Consider the following 7,576-nt stretch of genomic DNA (forward strand, 5'->3'; position numbering starts at 1 on the left):
ATTCACCTCTAACTTAACGAAATTAGTTCCACATGTTCGCATTAAACAAAACCAATCTAATTTAAACATTGAACTAAAACTAAGGATAGAAAGAACCAAGAAACGCTCCAGCACTCCAATGGCAGATTGCATAATTCTTGGATGCAGGGCACGACACAAGACTCCTTCTCTCCTTCCTTCCTTGCTACGGCACAAAGTATTTTTCTGATTTTTCTCTCTAAGGCTCTCTGGTGTGTGGTCCTAGAATTATGCGGCACTAAGTAGCATTCATAAGGCTAGATACGGCACAATTTCTGAAGGAAAAAGGATTGCACAGCATAATTTGTAAAGGAAAGGATAGCACAATCCTAGGAGGAAAGGAAATAGGATACATGGCAGATTTCTAGGCTTCTAGAAAGAGTGGCGCGGCAGAGATTTAGGGCTGAGGATAGAGCTTCTAGAACCTGATATTTAGGTGATTTAATGTGAAAAGGAGTCCCCTTTGCAACTAAAATTAAGGTAGGATAAGATTAGGTTAGGATAAAATAAGATAAGGTTGGATAAGGTTTGGATAATGTTCCTTCTTTTTAGCTGATTCCTTATCTTCAATGTCTTGAATTATGTCTTCCAGATTTGTAGCACATTCCTAGCCTCTTTTGATCTTCAAAAACGTCCATCCACCTCCATGCATGTGTTATCCATTCCAAGCCCAAAACTGCTCTAAAATGCTCCAAATTGCCTTTTCTTGCCACTTTAGTCATTTGGACCTACAAACACATGAAAATGACTTAAAACACTCTAATAAATAGAAACTAATTAAGTAAATGCAAGGAAATAAGCTAACAAAATCGCATAAATATGCTCCTATCACTTGGTGTTTATAAAGCCTATACAAAATATATAACATCGACTCATATTTCAATTAACCGTAAATATCGGGACATGATATCGAAGATTCAAACCATTCATCTTCCTACATCCCCCAAAAGACCATGTTTTCAAAAAATAAAATTTTAAAAATAAAATTCAATATGAGTAATAAAGCGTAAACGACAATCGACGGTTAAATATAAATTTAAGGTTTATGGATTATACTGTTAGATTTCGAAGTTGACCCTTTCACGAAAGTTGTAAAGCTTGTCACCACGAGTGATTGTATATTTTTATTTTTTCACATTTCTTACACTTCTACAATAATTATTATTAATTTTATTAATTTTACACTCAAATAAAAAACACTATTCATGATGATCTCGAGGGTTTTAAAAATCTAAATGATAATGTACGTGTAGCCATTGTCTTCTCATGGAGGAATGATGAATCACAAATGTTTATATATTCTTTCACATTTTTCGTACTTGTAGGCATGTCTTCTTGCCTATACTAATACTATACTAGTTGATTTTAATTTTGTACAACATGTTAAGTAAAATTTATCCTAGTAATGATATTAAGAAACTCTCATAATAAAAATAAATAAATGAATAAAACATTTTTTTTTTAACTTATATAGAATAATAATACAAAAATATATATTTAATATAGAATATATCAATATATACAATATGGCTATTGTATTTTATAATTAAAAAAATTAGTAATTAAACTTTAAAATTATAATATATTTTTCTTAATGGGTCAAAATGGATTACTCACGTGTTACCAATGTGTATATTCGTTAAGAACCCGTTATTAACGGGTCACCCGATAATGATCCGATTAATTATCGTGTTGACCCAAAAACCCGTTATTTTTATGTCGTGTCACCATATCATGTAAGAAACTGCCTGTTAGTGTCGTTCATGAGGTCACAAATCAAACCATTCACTTCCTCCACAATAGTATCCCAGAAAGAGTGGTAGAAAATTCCTTGGAAGCCGTCAAGACCCGGGCCTTTAACCCTCCCATTTGTTGTGCCGCTGCCTTTTATCTCATCATCAGAGACCGGGGAGGTTAGATAGGAGATAACAGCATACATTTGAGTACTGGAAATAACGTATAAAGTGCTACTGAACCTCATAAAAAAAAATTGGGTATTACCTTCTCAATTAAACATATCTTTGAACTAAATACTATCAAATTTAAAACAAAAAAACAGTCACTGGAAAACTTTACAATGGGTGAATGGGAATTACCAACTTTTATTTGACAAGGCTGCAACAAAGCCAATTTGACATCGAGAGTACATACCTCCTTCTGATGGTCTTATCAGCTCCTGATAAATGAGAAGCTTCTGATGTGGAAATGTGGTGCAGAGAAGAAAGGTACTCATGGTGTGCACCACCTCTCAAATTTGAGCACGTTCTTGAAGGTACAATTGACTGAATTACATCATATACACGTGACTGGATTTCACTGCAGTGCAGACACCATTAGTAAATGGATATCAGTAAATCTGGCATGCTCCTTAGATGAGTTAAAAGACAAATATTTGCAACATTGCAATGAATGTGCGTTGTGTTACAGAAAAAAGTGGTCAGGAAACGTGAACATTGGCAATATTGAACACATAAAAAGTTGAAACTATGAATTCAAAATTCATTCAAGAGAATGACTATTAAAAGCATTTCAAAACAACATTATGAATGTCACAGGTTTTCAGACATTTTTCCACAGCAAGGAAGTTAAGCTTTTACCTTGTAGCATTTGGCAGGGACGTCTCTGAATTTCTTCTGGCAGATGAAGCCATACTTGCTCTCATACCCCACCCAATTAGCTTACCAAATGCCATCATACTAGGTGTGTGCATCTCCCCATCCAAATCCACCCTCCCTACACAACCTTCTTTTGATCCTACAGAAAAAATGCGTTTTGCATAGAAGCAAAACCCATGCTGCCCTATTGTGGACACAAACAATAATCGCTTATCACACCAGCTGTATGCATCTGACTCCTCCAAGGGGATCACTGATGGTTCCAAAGAATCCTGAAGAAATTACCAATTGCCAATATGAAATAAAAGATATATAATGCAAATAATCGTCTAATATCCAACCCAAAAAGTATTGACACTTACACTTATCAGTGATTGGCTTTTAGAAAACATGTCAGTTTCTGATATCAAATTCTGCTCATTCGATCAGCAAGCATGACAATCAAAGAGGCATTGGGTTGTTCGGATGCAACATACTGCCTAAGATCAATGTGGCAGCCATCAAGGTTGTCCCATGAATCTTGTACTAAATCTGGACTCACAACTGAGGACTTTTGCCCCTGTATAAACTGGGAGCCCTTATTAAAGTCCACGCGGCTACACTCATCCATCAACTGATAAGCACTTGCAACAGTCTCCACTTGTTCCTTCGGAGAATTATCCCACTCCTGGTTAGAATACTCTGCATTTGTGGCACAATTACTTCCCCACTTATCAGAGTTTTCCTGTGCTAATATTAGTTTATTAAGATTGTTGGCTTCACCATGTTATTCATCACCTAAAGATACTCTTTTAATGGCGTTGGGAACATGGTCAGAAGACACTGTTTGAGACGATAACTCTGGCATATTGTCAATCTCAGTTTCAGGAACAAAAGAAGATTCTGGTACACATGATATACCAACTGAGTAGCAAGTCTCACTTATGTGCATCTCATCTGCAGTTTCTGAACATTCACAAGATCCATCTATATTAGCCGCTCCAAAACTAGGTAACTCCACAGATAATGGCTTAACTCCAAGGACTTCATTGTTATCGGAAACTGTAGGATATCCATTGGTCATAAACTCGTCTTCAGAATCAGACATTACAACAGCATGCATACTCCGAACATTTCGCCGACATGAGGGAAAAGGGGCACCTGAATCGTTGGAAAACTCAGAAGCAATATCAGTTTGAGCTGTATATTGACCGCAGTCATGAAGAGAGCCATTCCTGCTCAGCATTTCTACCTTCTTGGCCTCTAAACTTTCCATTCCATTACAAGGCAGTATTGCACTTCTATCTCGTGAAGGTTTTCTTCAATTACCTCCATTGAGCTTGGACTTTCTTCCATCCTCGATAATGCCTTTGTTATCTCTTTCTCTACTAGATCAGATAACTGAGAGGGTAAATCCCACGGTAATATATGTGGCAGTATCAGATGGCCAGCCTCAACATCAAATAGCAGGGAACCATACGACTCTTGCATTTTGGTATCTGCAGAGACAAATCCACGATTATCTTTTTCCCCATGGAACTCTCAAGACAAACTTCTATTGACAAAAAAATAAAAAATAAAATAAGGACCAAATTGTGTGTATATGCATACCAATCTGTTGCAAAGAAAAAAAATTATAGTGTCTGACTTATGATCCAAATAAAGATTACTCAAGAAAGAAACTTCTATTGGCTTAAATAAATGAGCAAAGCAGTTGACAAGACAAAAAATGATAAAAGCAATGCACTTCATTGTTGGGTATATACACCAAATGACTTGGCACATTCTACACTATATAAATTTTATTACAATTATCGATCAAATTCCAACTTGAACTAAAGTAAAATTTTGATTGGTGACACATCATTTTGTGCACAACTTGGCGTCGCTAGCATTATTCTTCATTGTTACAATCCATCCTCGGGCAATCATTGTATACCTTAGTAACCTTACATAGTTTGACATTACAACTAGTTTTCTGAGCAGCTAAATAAATTAGAGGTGGTCAGCCTAAAACTGGTACATCATATTTTTTTTTTCTCATAAATAATTCGTTTCTCGCTCACTGCTTAAAGGAAGATCCAAACTGTGAATAGGCCAACCCCTGTCTCACAGCCCATCTCCCTCGCTAGGGGCATCAGTTGCCTATCCATAACACTAACTCCACCAACGCAATTTTAAACAAAATCATCTTCACACCCAAGACTAACCCACAGACATTAATATTCTCTTATCAGAATACAAAAACCCTCCTCCACAAAAGTGAGAAAAAAAAAAAAAAAAACCATCATTCGCAAATCGTGAGACACTTGCCACTCCCCTTGCGCACTGCAAGGTTGTCAACCATGTTACACTCTCTGTCTCTCCCAAGAAAATCTATTCAAAACATGAAACTAAAGTGAAGGAAAAAATGGGAAAACAGGTTCCCTGTCTATGCCTCTAGTAGTTTGAAATCTCCGACATGACCTCCTATTAATTATTACTGAAAATTTAACTGTTCTTGAGCCCCCAATAATCTGCATTGTATGATTTTTCAAAGCCAATTAATCACTTTATTTTCAATAGAAGGTAAATCACGAATTTGTCAATCCTCTGAAAAGAGGACTGTGATGCTATCAGTAGGCCTAGGACTGTGATGCTATCAGGATTTTCACCTACAATTTAACACAATCATTATAAGACTCTGCACATTTTGAAACACAAACGTTCAAGAGTGCAACTATTTCAACCAGTAACCCTCTTACTATTGCTAGTCAGTATTATGGACCCCTTGGCTGTTTTAGCTATCTGCTGATTTGCTGCAATGAAACCACGATCTTCAAGAAATGTGATGTCCACATTGTCAAAAAGTATCACATATTTAACTTTTTAATGATCGTCTTAAGAGTCAGATTTTACAGAGGTTTCAATTGCCTCATGAGAATCTTCATCTGATATGGCCATCAACAAACAGGAATCATCGTCCATCTCATGGTCTGTCACATCATTTGCATCGACCAACAGGGATTTCACTAGACTTGTTCTGTGAACCCTTAGAATTTGCCACTGATCTGAAGAAATAGCATATTTAATTAATAATGGAGAAGAAAAAACAATATTGTTTATTAATTTTTAAATCAGTCACCAATAATGATAGAGACCAACTATCAAGGTGATTACCGGCAAAAATTGCTAACAGCAGGCAATCTCTAATTAAAAGAACAGCTGAGTCTCTGACTATATACACTGTTCCAAACATCCCTGCCTACTGCTGCCTAGGCCCCGCCTAGCATCGCCTGGGTCCTGCCTAGGCGCTAGGCAGCTGGCTACCGCTTCAATTAATCCTTAGGCATTTGAAAATTAAGAAATTTAATGTGATATACGTTGTGCACATCGATAAACCAAAAAACCATACCTGAGTCCTTTCAAACACATGAATTGGACCACTAGTAATCTCTTTATCCTTGCTCCCAATGAAGCTCAAATCGCCATCAAATTCAGTTGCCTCTCGTTTTCTCTTTCCAGCTTTACAAATTGAGAAAAATGGATGTATGTGCTTTCCAGAAAACATTCCTGAAAATATCCATGACATTTCCTGATCAAGTATAAACAGAAGACACTGAGAACAACAAACCAAAGACCAAAGCTTGCACAAAATCGAGGCTAATTAACCCATTGTATGATCGAACAGTCCAGCAAATAAAATAACAAAGATAGCAAGTAAAAATTCAATTAAACATTACGTTGGGATTATATGCAGATTGTAGGGGAGATGAATTGAGCAAAATTCAATCGGAAAGAGCGTGAAGCACATTGTATATAGCAGAAACACCGGCATATCAGACGATTGAAGAAGGAAAAAGCAGAAGTACTGACCTCAGCTTTCAATCTAGCCTCTAGCCTCAAATCATTGATAACTCGAGCTGCATCTTCACTCTTCACTTCAGTTCCGTTCTTCTTCCTCTTCGGTGTACTATTCTCCGATCGCTTACCGTTCTAATTTCAAAAACAATAATTCCAAACAGTTCAATTCCATAAAAAATATTAATTTCTTAATCAATTCCAAACACATAATGTACAATAAGAATTAGAACAAAGCTCATCAACTACCGAAAAAAATGCACAAAATTCACCTTCTTAGGGGCTTTAATCGGAGGCGTCTTATTTCCCTTTGAATTCCTTTTTGTCTTGCTTTGACTCCCACAGAAGTCCTCGTTGTTGCTGCCCTCGTCGTCACCAGCATTACATCTCTCGGCCTTCAGATCGCCGTTTACCTGGAGCTGTTGATGGGGTTTGAGAGGGAACAATGTGGTCTGGACCAGTTTCCGGCGAACAACTTGCTGTTTAGGCGTCTCCGGCGGCTCGTTCTGAGCTGAATCGTCCATGGATTGGATTGGGAATTGGAAATTTGGGAATTTGGAATTGGGTGGTGAAATTGAAATTGGAGGTTTTGTAGGGATGTGGGGAGAAAGACTGGTAGAGTTTGAGTGTGTAACGTAATCGTGAACTTACATTGAGAAACAAGGGGTAAAAAAGAAAAGAAAAGAAAATTATGGAGGGAACGAGGACGTACTTCCCGCCCTTACGGGAGGGAAAACCGATTTGGACTCCAAATTTTGGAGTTTTTTTTTTTTTTTTTAGTATGATTCTTTCCTCTTTGTTTTTTTTTTTTTTTTTTTTTTTGGAAACCCCTTTCCTCCTCTTCTATTTGAACGGTTACGGTTAAACCACGTCAACATTTTATATAAATTATTTATGGAAAAAGAAAGACAAAATAGAGAATGTGAGAGAAGAGAATAAAAGGGGATGGAAAAAAGAGAGGAGAGGATCCTAGTCCTTTTTTTTTTGTTTGAAGTCAAGTACGACATTCATTATTGAATATGGAAGAAATCGTACAAATAGAGGATACGGTGCATAAACGGGCCTTGATAAAAATCTTGTTAGGGATTTCAATCCGATCAAAAGGAAATTTGATTTGGAGTTTA

General features: G+C 36.8%; 1 pseudogene; it reads right to left on the reverse strand.

Moving 5' to 3' along the window:
• Positions 1 to 2,023: 2,023 nt before the first annotated feature.
• Positions 2,024 to 7,103, reverse strand: LOC137717100 (uncharacterized; annotated as a pseudogene).
• Positions 7,104 to 7,576: the final 473 nt, after the last annotated feature.

This window comes from Pyrus communis, chromosome 15 (assembly GCF_963583255.1).
Source record: "Pyrus communis chromosome 15, drPyrComm1.1, whole genome shotgun sequence".
NCBI lineage: Eukaryota > Viridiplantae > Streptophyta > Magnoliopsida > Rosales > Rosaceae > Pyrus > Pyrus communis.